Source organism: Accipiter gentilis, chromosome 6 (genome assembly GCF_929443795.1).
Source record: "Accipiter gentilis chromosome 6, bAccGen1.1, whole genome shotgun sequence".
NCBI lineage: Eukaryota > Metazoa > Chordata > Aves > Accipitriformes > Accipitridae > Astur > Astur gentilis.
In genome coordinates this window covers 19417616-19430267 of record NC_064885.1, presented here as the reverse complement: position 1 = coordinate 19430267, position 12652 = coordinate 19417616, and the positions used below count along the sequence as shown (strand labels likewise).

Sequence of the window (12652 nt, the reverse complement as noted above, 5' to 3'; positions counted from 1 at the left end):
CTTGCTCGCTAGCATGTATCACTGTACTTTATGTGAAGCTGTATGTTTTGCATAGCCTGTGTAAGACAGAAATTAACCCAAGCTTCTTTCTAGAGGAGCCTGATACAGTATCATGCAAAGTCATAGGGAATGTAGCTAGCGCCGGACTACAGCTGTCCTCTTGCTGGCAAGGCAGACAAACAGCACAGGTTAAGGGAAACATATATTTTAACCTACCCTTGGGCCTTTCTCCACTGAACAGAATAGACAAATTCAAAATGTCTGGTGTACATGAACTGCAGTCTTTGCACCAGTTTCACCCCTCTGTGGGTATAATCTACATATGGGTCAAAAAGCTCAGCCTTCAGATGGGGCATATATTAACCCCACTCCTTCTGACATGCCTTGAAACTTTAGATAGTTGGGAAACAGAGACATAGATTTTACCTTTCCCGTGGCTGGCTCCCTGCTCCACACGGAGATGGGTTTCTGCTTTGTCCCCATCCCAAAAACAGTGGGTTTTCCATGGAATAACAAGAAGTGCCTAACCAGTGCTGACCCTTAGGCACAGGAGACTTTAAACAATACTTTAAAATAATATCTGTCAGTAAACATTCAATAAACAAACATATCCTGTGACATCCCAGCCAATCTTTGAACATAACTACGTGTCAAATGTGCTTTATTACTGTGATTTTTGCCAAATGCTTATCTAATCCCAATCACAGTTTTCTTCTGTACTTCTTCCTAATTCGTTCATGAAGCTCCCCCCCTTTAATAAGAACTTTCTGATTTCAGACATCTCTCTCAGTTGAATATCCTGCTTATTGTCACATTCCAGGGCCTGAGTGGGAAGTGTAACAAATGTACTTTGTTAGCATATTCAAATGATATGATTGCAACCTTTGGCTTTCTTCTTGGCTGTTTAGACACTCCACAGCCTGAGTGCATCTTTCTCCTCCAGACAGAGTATCAAAAGAGATAATCCTGGTTGTAGATTTCTTCTTCAGGGCATATGCGAAGGATATTTTTTTGCCCCAGAATGCTTTTATAAGTGCAGAGAAGTAAATTTGCTTTTTTCTTAATGTCTTCCGTTTGATCTGTATCTGCTCTCAACAGCTATGGAAAGTTAATGTATTTTTCTCACTGCTCATGAATGTTTTCATAATCAGTTTTTTCTTTTTGCATATCAAGATTCTTTTATCCTTTATTATGTTATCATTCTCCCAGCTTGTCTGTCTTTTCTAGGCATCAATATTACTGTATGAGCTGTCATTTTAATCATACTTCATTTCCATTCATCATGTTACAGGATGCACTTACACTTGTATTTATCCAAATATGTAATTGTACAGCTGCTGATTTTGTAATTATTAGTACAAAACATCAATATTCTGAGATCATAATATCTGCTGGCTGTCAGCCACGCTCATCAACTTCTCATCACCACACGACTTCACTTTCCTCACAGATGATCCTAGCTCAGAGAAATACGGCATTTTCAGTGTATTCCATCTTCCTCCCTAGAGAAACCTCTCCATCATGCCTCATCCCCATCCCACTGCCTTGCATAGCCATTTTTCTACATCCTTTGTTGCACAAGACATTTTATCTCTAGCTCCGTTTTTAGAGAGCCTGTAAATTCCTTTATTGCCCTTAGTGTAAATGCCTCATTCTATCCACAAAACAGCATAGTAACAATTTAAGCCCTTATATGAGATTGATTTTTAAGAAAACTCAGTGGTTTCAAAGCTTTATATTTGTCATTTGGGGTGGTAGATAGAGATGAGCATCTGTCAACAGGAGCATAAGCAAATCCTGCCAGAGGGCCTTCAGCATGTGTGGGGAGAAGCAGGTGGTAGTTCCACAGCTGCAAATTTCTGGCTTTGGCTTCTGTTGTAGAGATACAGTTTTGGAAGAGACATTGGAGCAAAGAAAACAAAAAAACCCTAAATAGTCAGGGTGAAAAGTACAGCTTTTGATTCATGCTAATTGAACCTGGTAGGATCTGATACTGAGATGAGTTACTTTGGACTGGTGGTTTTGTCACACTGTTATCTCGTGGGCACACTTTGCTGAGTGTTTCTCTGGGTGACAGTGACATTTCCTGCAGCCTCTGTTCTGTGCAAAGGGATCAGAAGATGGCTGAGAGGGGCCTTCTGAGAAGGGGATAGGAAGAGAGAGCATTGCAGGGTGAGGGAGGGAGGAAAGAAAGAAAGCAAGAAAGAAAAAGGTTTCCCCACCTCTCTATCCCTGATTAAATCTATTTTATAATCTACCAACACAGGGATAAGGTATTATGTGTCATTTTAATGTCCTTCATCACACAGTATAATTTAAACTGAAATGCATATGAGAAGAAGTGTATAATCATTCCTAATCCTTCCTCAACCTCCGCATTTACATGACAGTTTGAGGTGTAAAGGAAAGGGATTTCAGTTCCTTCAGATTATCACTCCTAGACCTGAGGTGGGAAAGCTCCTAGTACCAGCTCTCCTGCTCGGATCCATACAAGACAGGAGCTTTTGCCAATTTGTATAAATGACTTTCTACATGACCAGATAAACATGTCCCCTGTAGGAATTTCTCTAATGCTAATCAGAACACTAGTTAGAGGAATAACAGACTGAGCGCCAGCTCTGTGACTCTGAACAACTTTGGTACTATCTTTAGTACCTTCAAAGAGGTAAAAAGGTAATTGGGGAAATGTAATTTTACCATTTCACCAGAGGAATATAAATTACAGCACATTTTTGATCATTTTAGCACCATTTAGACAAAATCAAAAGGTCAAAGCATTTCAGTTGCTTAGGGTATAAAGCCTTCCAATATGCTGTTCCATAAGGGGAAATAACCATTGGAGAGATCAAGATAAAGATATTTGGGGCTTAACTGTTTGCAGTAGTTCTTTATAAGCAGTCATCAGAGACTGCATTGTAGATCACTGAAGAGTAATATGCTTTTACCACCTTTCTATTAAAAATATTACCAGTAATCTGAGTCCTTTGAATGCACTTATTACAGCAGAACAATTTTTACTAACTTTGTCATCAATATTTTATCTAGTTGCTTTCCACAGGAGCAACTTGATGTATACATATATTTCTGAGATGTGTTTTGAAAAGAGCCCTAAACTGAAAATTCATTGTTCTGGTTTTCCAATGAATTCCCACTCACCAGCATTTCTCATGTTTTAATAAAATGGACTTTTTTTTAAACAAAAATACCACAAAGCTGAATGGCCCCAAACAGGAACAACATAGTCAGACCACAAAGAGCATGAATGAAAAGAGGCAACTTGGTATGTGATAGCTAAAACTATGAGACAGGCAAGCTTCCAAGAAAAATTGCCTTACTAAACACATGAAGCAGAACATACTTCTCGCTTCACGCCAAGAGCAGTCTGCAGGTAGGTGCTTTGACCCCATTCTCATAATGCCTACTTCTGTGAAAGTCATTTGCAAGCATGAGGCTGGCACCCAGAGTTTAGAGGCCAAGCTAAATGGAGAGTAAAACCGATCCTCCTCAAGTAACTCTCATGAACTATGTGATTTAGATCCTTCTGACAAGAAATTCACTTAAGAGCTGTAATATCTCAGTCATGCCAAGTAGCAATAGGATAAATGTGAAGGCTAAGGCAATTTGCCCCCAAAACGCCATAAAGCCAAAATTAATTAAGAGGAGTTAACAATGAAAGGTCCTTCAAATTACTTCAAAATAGATAACTCTGATAACTTAATGGAAGCTCAGTTTAAAATGCTAATGCCATTATGCTATAAGTTATCGAAACAATCCTGCAAGCCTAAGGAGAATGTTCACCTGTGAGTTAGTCTTCATGCCACACAAGGGAACACTTACCTGGTCACACCTAAGTGACAGTGATGTTAGTGCCTGCTCCAGGTACTGTGCTGTGCCACGTGGCACCTCTGCATACCTTTTCTCCTCCTCTTGAGCCCTTGCCTGCTCACCAGTGAAAGCAGAAGGAAAGTGAGGAACTAAATACAGTGAATTGCTGTGCCATTTAAACCCCACGCTGCTTTGAAGCATTTGCCATGCTACTTTGTTGAAGGATTTTAGTAATATCCAGAGCTCTAGCTGTAAGAAGCCATGTGTTTGCACATGGGGATATCTGGAGGAAAAACCCCCACACATTTCTCCAAGGAAGGAAGATAGTAAAAGCAAACCTAGGACCTTGTTTATTCCAGAGGTAAATTATTCCAGGTTAATTATGGTAAAGTGATGAATTACTGCAACCTTAAAGGCTTTAATAAACCCTACATCATCTCTCACGGCATACAAGAAAGAGGCAGATAGTGTAGCTGTTTGGCAGTGGAAATAGAACCAAAAGTCACTGACAAATGAAAATACAGTTTCTGTTTCTCCCTGCTGCCACCTTCTTTTGTTTTATGATTCATAGGGAAAGCCTAAGCGGTTGCTGTACTTTTACAGGAGGAAAAGAATTGCTTTGGTTTGTTTTCCCTCCCTTCCTCTCTTGAACCAATGTTTCTTGGGGGTGTTTTGTCTTTGCTTTTAGGGAGAAAATGCCTTGAGTACACCAGGTATGCTTTTTGAGGTTTTCTATTCCTTGATTGTCCATTTTAAGGTCTAATAATACTCCTTAAAAGAGCGCTGTTGTACCTGAAGCCAACAGATATGCCATCAGAATGTCTCAGCTGAGAAATTTAGGATCAAAACAATACCCTGAAAGAAAGCACAGTTTAGTTTTACAGTAACAGAGAGCTGTTATACTCAGGTATATAAATCAGCAGGTGATTTTGCATCTGATTTATCCCACAGTGTCTCCTGTCTGCTGGATTTTAAGTCTTCTTTTCTGTCCTTTGATCCTGAAAGCAGTTAAGTAATATTTCACTGAAATTTAACACTTTCCAGGATGGACAGGATAGTTGACATCTTTCAGAGTATAAATACTCTGTACTCTATACTCGATAACTACAAGAGGAGCAGAACTTCAGGCTGAAGTTTGTGACATATCAACAGGATCATGAATTTGTAGGGTTAGATCTGGCTGCCTTGAGATCAAGGCACTTATAACCAGCTGATGATCTTGCACATAGTTAAATACCTTCCTTGAAAAGAGTTCAACGATTATGTATATTATTCCTCAGCAGGTGATTTTGCATCTGATTTATCCCACAGTGTATCCTGTCTGCTGGATTTTAAGAGTCTTCTTTTCTGTGCTTTGATCCTGAAAGCAGTTAAGTAATATTTCACTGAAATTTAACACTTTCCAGGATGGACAGGACAGTTGACACCTTTCAGAGGCATTTTAGGGTGATGTGCAGATTCAAGGAGGCTATAATGCCATCTGCTAGCCTCAAACCCAGGAACTGGATATAACTTGCAGAACAGTGAAGTTAGAAACCTAATTGTTTCTGTATGACATGCTGGAGTGCAGAGCGTGAATCTGTGCATGAACCCAGTTTGGGGTGAAGTCTCTAAATTATGGATTACTAAGGGTCTTTGTCAAAGTTCTCAGTGACGGCAAAGTCAGCTGGATACAGGATCTTACCGCACCTCTTCAAACACCATTTTTAGTCTGGTTTCCTTCATTTGCCTCAATTAATTACCCTTCATGTATAGCTGCATCAGAAGCTTTCCTTTTTCCCAATTACATCTCTATTCCTATTTCAGGTTCCTGAATATCACAATCAGAAAATGTTTTCTGTCCTTGTCTTCTTTGTCTTTTAGGATTTAGACAGATTTTCTAACATTCTTTAGGCTGTCTTCTTTAATCAGTCTCTCAACCCCCCTATTGTGCTGGTTCTTCTGTGAATGTCTAATAGCTTGTCAAGCCAAATTTGAATTATTTCTGAAAGTAAATACCATAAGGAACCAACCAAACTTTGAGTAGGACTGAATCATATTTTGAAATTAGGATAATTTTTAGATTTTTTTTAATCTCTTGAGGTATCCTGTAGCACATTAGAGTTTGTTCATCTTCTAAATAAACACTTCTGTCAAATTTGCAAGTTAGTCTTTGTTTCAGCAAGGTTTAAGTCCATTTCCTATTTTAATGCTTTCTGAAAGGATGCACATTCTTCATCTAGATACGATTTGCACAAGCAAACTTACCTTGCACAAGTGACCTACCTGGGTAGCAGCATTCCCCAGAAAGGGATGAGACCCAGTTGCCTGGTGCTGTTTAGAAGAAATGTAATTAGCATTTTGGAAGAGGTTAAAGCAATACCTGTATATTCTGGTGAGCAAATAATTGAATAAGCAGATAGTATGGCACTGTGCTGATCATAAACTCTCATCTGAAGTCCAGATGAAGCATGAATATTAAACAGTGATGATCCAGGTAGCATATGAGGGTAATAACTACTCTTTCAAACTTTATTCAATTTCATTGTAAAAGTCATTAAACATTCTCAAAATCACATTTAGCCCATTTACCATTGAATTGTTGTCTGCAATTAGCAGTTAATTCACAAAGATAAGCAGGACTAGATCAGTGTGGGAAATGAAAAATCCTTTGAATCACTAGAAAGTAGGTACATTGAAATCAGCTGATGAAGGGGGTGAAATTCCACATTGTGCACACCCAAGGCTTAGCCATTATTTGCACAGAGAACCTCAGAAATTCTCAGCTTTCATAACTGTTTGCCATTGATCTCAAATTAAAGAGATTAAAGAGAATTTGCCATTGCAGTACTGAAACTGCCAAGTGATAAATCATCATCTGATATTTATAGCCCAAAATTAAGACTGGTGACTCAGACACACTGCTGCTGACCATTTAGCAGCAAAGTCCTAATAATCCAATCTGAAGGAATAGCTTTCTGATGTGAAGTCAGACAAGTAATTTCGTATCTAAAATTTGATTAGATAAAATCTTCTGAACATGCGCTTGTAAAGGAACAGCCTGTTTAGATACGTACGCTGCTGCAGCACATGCAATATGCTGTTACAACTAAAAGCAGCACAAAGAACATTTGCACAAACCTGAACGTGCTGGGTGAAGCATAGCGCCCAGGGCTAAACTATATCAGGATAAATCTCTTACACAATGGAAACATTAGAGCTGGTGGGGGAAATGAAGTTTTCATCCTATAAAAAACCACAAACTTGTTTTTGTATTGAAAAGGTACCATTTTCCAAAACTGAAACATTTGGTAACATATGGAATTGGAAGAAGATTAATTTGAGGGGATATTTTTGTAGGTTTTTAATACAAGAGGAAAAATATAGATTCAAGCTGGAACATTTTGCCACCTGCAAAAAAACCTTATAGTTTTTAAAGCCATCTAGTAAGCCTGATATTTTCAGCCAGAAAGTTCTTCCTGATTTAAAGGCATTATATTACAGAATTCAGGAGAAGGAATAAAGGCCAGAAAAAAACCAAGATGGGTGAGTTTGGCCTAATTCTGACCCAGTAATCATCACTGGGAATTTTGCCATTGACATATTGAGATAACAGTTTGAGCCAGCAAATGAAGGGTTAGATTCTGCTGCCCTCCTCCGTGGTGTGCAGGATGGTATCCTTCAGTAGTGACGCTTATGCCTAAGAGGCTGACTGCAAAGTTAGTGGTCAGGATGAACTGCAATGACGAGCCTGGCCTGTGCCAAAACATAGAAAATGACATTGTTTCAGGTTAAAGACCAGTGACACTGTCTTTTTCTCATATCCTGATTCATATAATTTACAGAGGTCATGGCAGCATTTCAAAATCAGCTATTGATAATAAAGCATGCAGTCAAAACTGGGACACAGTCCCATTTCAAGTTTAAAGTACAGAATTCCATTACAACAGTTTAGTACAATTGTAGCCAAGCTGGAACATTTTATTGCTCATCATAAAAAGTACTTGCAGAATAGTCCTGGGAATTGAAATAGTCATTTTATGTTCACACATTTAAAAAAATTATTATTTTTGAAAGTGACCAACTACTTATGTTCACTGGAAGTTAGTTTTTCTCTTTCTCTCTCCCTGGACCCCTTCATTTTTTATTAAAGCCACAGGGACTGTAAAATTTTTTTTTTTTTTTTTTTTTTGAGTCTGTGGTGTGAAAAACATTTGTGTGTACCAGGTGGTCTGGTAAATATCTGCTGCATTTGTGTTCATTCCACTGACCTTAGGTGGGGGAATTTTTCCTGGAAGTTTCTTGCCTTACCCGTGAGGGTGGGTTTTCTGCTACACTACTCCTCCCAGGTTTCCATTCTGTTCTGCTAGCGGAACCTGTTTGTTGTGGTTGAAGGCAGGGATGCTACTGCCTGCCACAGCTCTCCCCCAGCATCATCTGTGTGGGCTCACCACCATCCTTGTGCGTTTCATTACAGCCCTCCAAGTTATGAACTAAAGCATGAAACCAGGTGAGGTGCTGCCTGGGTTTTGCTTTTCCAAAGCTGAGGAAAAACCCTGAGCCTCAACAGAGGCTCCAAGTCCTGAGCCTTAGAATCACATTCAATTCATATTTGGACGCTTTTCTTGCAGTCGCAGAGCAATTCTTTGATTGGCACTATCGCATCTTCGTATGTTTTTCCCGTCAGACGAGGATGCGTGTGGCATTGCCCTGTAAGAAAACCAGACAGCTTTTCAAGAATCTCACCTATTGAAGTCCAGTCATTGTATCCATAGATTCAGTAGCTGTACATGGAAAAACTCTCTCTCTTTCTCAGGCACACATGCACATGCACGCTCCCCCCTGCTCCCTGCCACACTCACTGGTGTATGTTGTTCCTTGTGGCCTCCTGATCCCATGGGCTTGGGAATGTGGAGTTTTCGTAGAGCAGAGTGTTTCCTGCTCAGTCCTTCAGAGGGGACTCCTGCACTGGTGAGCAGCATGTAAGATTCCTCTGAAAACAGCATCTGAGTGTGAATCTCTGCTGTTCCCAGTGAACATGTTGGATATGCAGTCCTACCCAGTTAGGTAGGAAAGTAATGACTGTCTCCAGACTGTTTTAAGGCTTTGACTCACTTGACATAAACTCCACATGGATATCATGAACTGGAAAGAGCTTAATCAAAAAGCTCCACTTTAATCATATTCCAAGGTCCTGTGACATCTCAACAGATCCTTGACAGCTTGTCAGTAAATGAAAAAGATACATGATGCTAATGGGTGTACAACAGTGGTTCAGTATCATACCCGAATGCATCACCAGGAAATGCCCAGTAGGAGTCTCCCCATTAAACCAGAAAAACCGGAGTAATCAATGTCCGTCCATGAGACTAAAAAACCACAGTCCTTTTGATTTAATGCTGAAGCCTAGCTACTGACAGCTTAACTTCCTACTTTAAAATCAGTTTGCATACTCTTAGTTAAGCAAATTTGCATAATCTGTGTCACAACAAAAATTGGAAGTGTGTTGTATCAAAGAAGATTTGAAATGATTTTTTTAAACTGCAGATAAATCATGAACTTATTTTTGCAAACTATATGAAAATATATTGCAAACTATAAAGCAGTCTACTCAAAGGAGCAAATACACAACCACAGAAAATATTTTTATATCTGTATAAATACACTGAAACCCTATCAATCTGCAGAATACATCAAAAGAAGGTTTTATAAGAAATAAGCAAATTATAAATTCCTAGAGTGACAATTTTCTTCCACAGATTATGCAAACGTTATGTATGCTTCAAGTTGCATTTTATTAAAAATGTAACTCATGATAAAATAGATGTAACATTTGAATGGCAATTTAGAATTTATATTATTCTTACCTTATAAAATAATACTGAAGAAATGAATTAAGTTAACACAAGTGTATTCAATATGCATGAAATTTGTATTTAGTCTGTAAAATGTGGAGCAGATAGATAGTAGCCATTTCCCAGTACTGTAATTACTGTGTCACCATTTGTAAAGCATTTATGTAAAGTACAATACTTCTGACTAACCATGTACAAACTCTCTACATCTTGTTAAAAATCAAATCATTGATTTCAAATCCTTTACATTGTGCTGATATTGATGAGTGCAATGTAATCCATCACTACGTTTATTTTATACAATGAAACACAATCCCTTCGTTCTGTATGTGTTCTTTTTAGACAGACTTATGTATTATACACGCTACCTTAATATTGTAATTTTTAAAAAGCCACAGACTATTATAAAAAAAAGGAATTCTTCTTTATTTGTTCCCTCATGCTACAAAGAAGGCCTGAACACTGGCATAGGCATATCTTTACTTAAGGGTTCTTTCTCCTTTTTTGCAGATATGTGCATTAATTTCAGCAGAGATTACTTTTCTGTGTTTGCTGTTTTTCCCTGAAAAAGCCTTAATGGTAAATCTTTGCAATGGTCCCTTTTCCATACTGGTCACAGCTGTTTGAAACTAGATAAAAGCTAACAAGTTTAGAAGGTAAATAGAATAAAAATTCTTCCCTAGCGAGCGTTCCGGTTTTCTACTCTTCTAATTTCATTCATGCTTCACACATCTCATTGATTTCTGAGATTTGGGGTGTGGTCATAAATTAACTTCTGAGACAGAAGGCTTTCCCTTGCTAATCTCTTCTTTAGGAGTGGCCTCTCCTATTTGCGGGAGCAGGCCATCTATTCGTGCCCTTTTCTGAGCTGCAAGGCGCATCTCAGAGTGGCTGTTGTACAGCAGCTCCCCAGGCAGGTCTGCCAGCAGAGCATTTGCAAGGGCAAGGGGTAAGTGCTGGGAGGAAGAGTTTGCAAGATCAGAGATCCAGGGCATGTCGGTACCCGTGCCCTTGGCATGCAGGTGGGAGCTGCCTCTCCCTGTACTGTGGTCCCATACAGTCACGTTAGTGTGGCATTAGTGATCCTGAACTAGTTGATTTTAGCCCTCAGCAAGGCTTAATAGCTTGCAGTCACAGCCATATTAAAGCCCCAGTACGTCTGTCTGAGTTGGTGTGGAGCATGGCAGAGTAAGCTCACAACTGTCTGCAACAGCATGTCTCTCTACCTCACGTTTGCAAAATAAGCAGATGTGTAATCTGTTTTCTCCTGGGGTCTCGTACAACTCACCATTATCGTAAATGTGTTATACATAGACTACATTAACGCTGCTGTCTTAGAATGTAAGGCTTTTGTTCTTGGAAGGTGTTAAGATATTATGAGCTTAAGGAGATTTGTCCTGAAAAGAATTTAGAGAAAATTGCCCAGCATTAATGCCTTAAAATGCCCATCATCGAATGCATGACTGCTAAACTCTCAGGCAGTATGTGGTAATGCAATAATTGATGGATCCGTGGGAAACTTGCACCTTTTTCTTGAAAGTACTAAATTAGTACTCTGTTTTAAATTCTTCATTAGGCTAAGGTAGTGCACATGTGTTATTCAGTGCTAAGGAAAACTAGTTGTTATGGGGTGTAGATAAACTTAATTTGATTATCGCCTTATTTTAATTGAATACTTTTTAGGAAAAGATATACAAATGTGATGAAATTAAATGACCACAGATTAATAATACAGTGCACTGAGCGGTATTTTGTTTGACTTACTTTCAACTTATTTATTAGAGTTGGAGACTTGAATACTATAACTGATCAAAACACAGGTATAATTTCAAAATGAACAACAGGATTATTTTCCCAGAATCCAAATTGTGCATATAAATTAACAAAGCCTCTACATGACAATTGGTCAGAGAGTTTTAATATTATTTAGCTGCTAAACCAGCTGTATGTACTGCAAACCAGCTACATGGCTGAAGTCATCTTTTTTCCTGTTTGATCTAATAGCTTGTAAAATAATGTTAGGATTAAATCTCAGGAAGTGGAGAGATGCGTCTGGTTAGGGCTTTCTTGGGGGCTTCGGTTTTGACACTTTCTTGAGGGAGGAGGTTATTTGATCTGTTGGCTAGGATCAGATGTGTGAGCATGTGTGGATTAATGGCATTGAGAATGGTTGTATTTTGAATAGTGTCTGAAACTATCAAGCCTTTAAGGTTTAATTAAATAAATCACCTTTGAGCGGACTATAATAAGAGTTTCAGATTAGGTCCGTAGAGTGGCTGGAGGTATTAAACACCTATGGCACTTTTTAGATCCACAGGGTTCTAATTCAGTGTGGAATGGTCCCCAAAGAGTGGTACAAAGGGTTTATATTCTCTCCAGCACCGAATAAATGTGGAGCCCCTAACCCCATGATCCCCCCAAAACAACATTTTCCTTTACCTGCCAACTAGTTAGAAACCTGTGGAGAACTCCCACAGACATTGTTTCTCATAATTTCTCATGGAAATTGGTGAGAAATATTAATAATGAGAAAAAAAATTGCTAGGTTCTCTTCTTTTTCAACCCCAAATCTTCCCTTTACTACAGTCAATCAAAAAATTCCAGGCTATAATAAGCGAAGATGTTAATGTAGCTCCACAGGATCTGTCATCTTAGTTAATGCCAGCTAAGTACCTGCCTTTAGTATTTTCATCTTTTCAATATGTATTAAAAAATCACAAAAGTTTTCAATACAGTAGTATATTAACAAAAAAATTAATTGCTGTATATAATGAAGAACATACATTGGTATTATGTGCTCTATTAAAATAAAATTATCTCCAACTTTAAATAATATTTATTTTAAAATTTAAAACAGGTCATCTTTGAAGATGAACAGACATGGCCCCTTGCCAAAAGAACAATCAGATTTTCTGCTGCAGAATATATAGAAAATCATAACAAACTTAATTACCTGTACCACTGCTAAAGGCCCTTCATATCTTAGCACTCTT

The 12652-nt window shown here is 38.5% G+C and overlaps 1 protein-coding gene across 2 annotated transcripts in view; it reads left to right on the top strand.

The window, feature by feature from the left end:
• Positions 1-12652, top strand: part of LOC126039271 (glypican-5-like) — a 427867-nt gene that overhangs the window by 333318 nt on the left and 81897 nt on the right. The window lies entirely within an intron of this gene.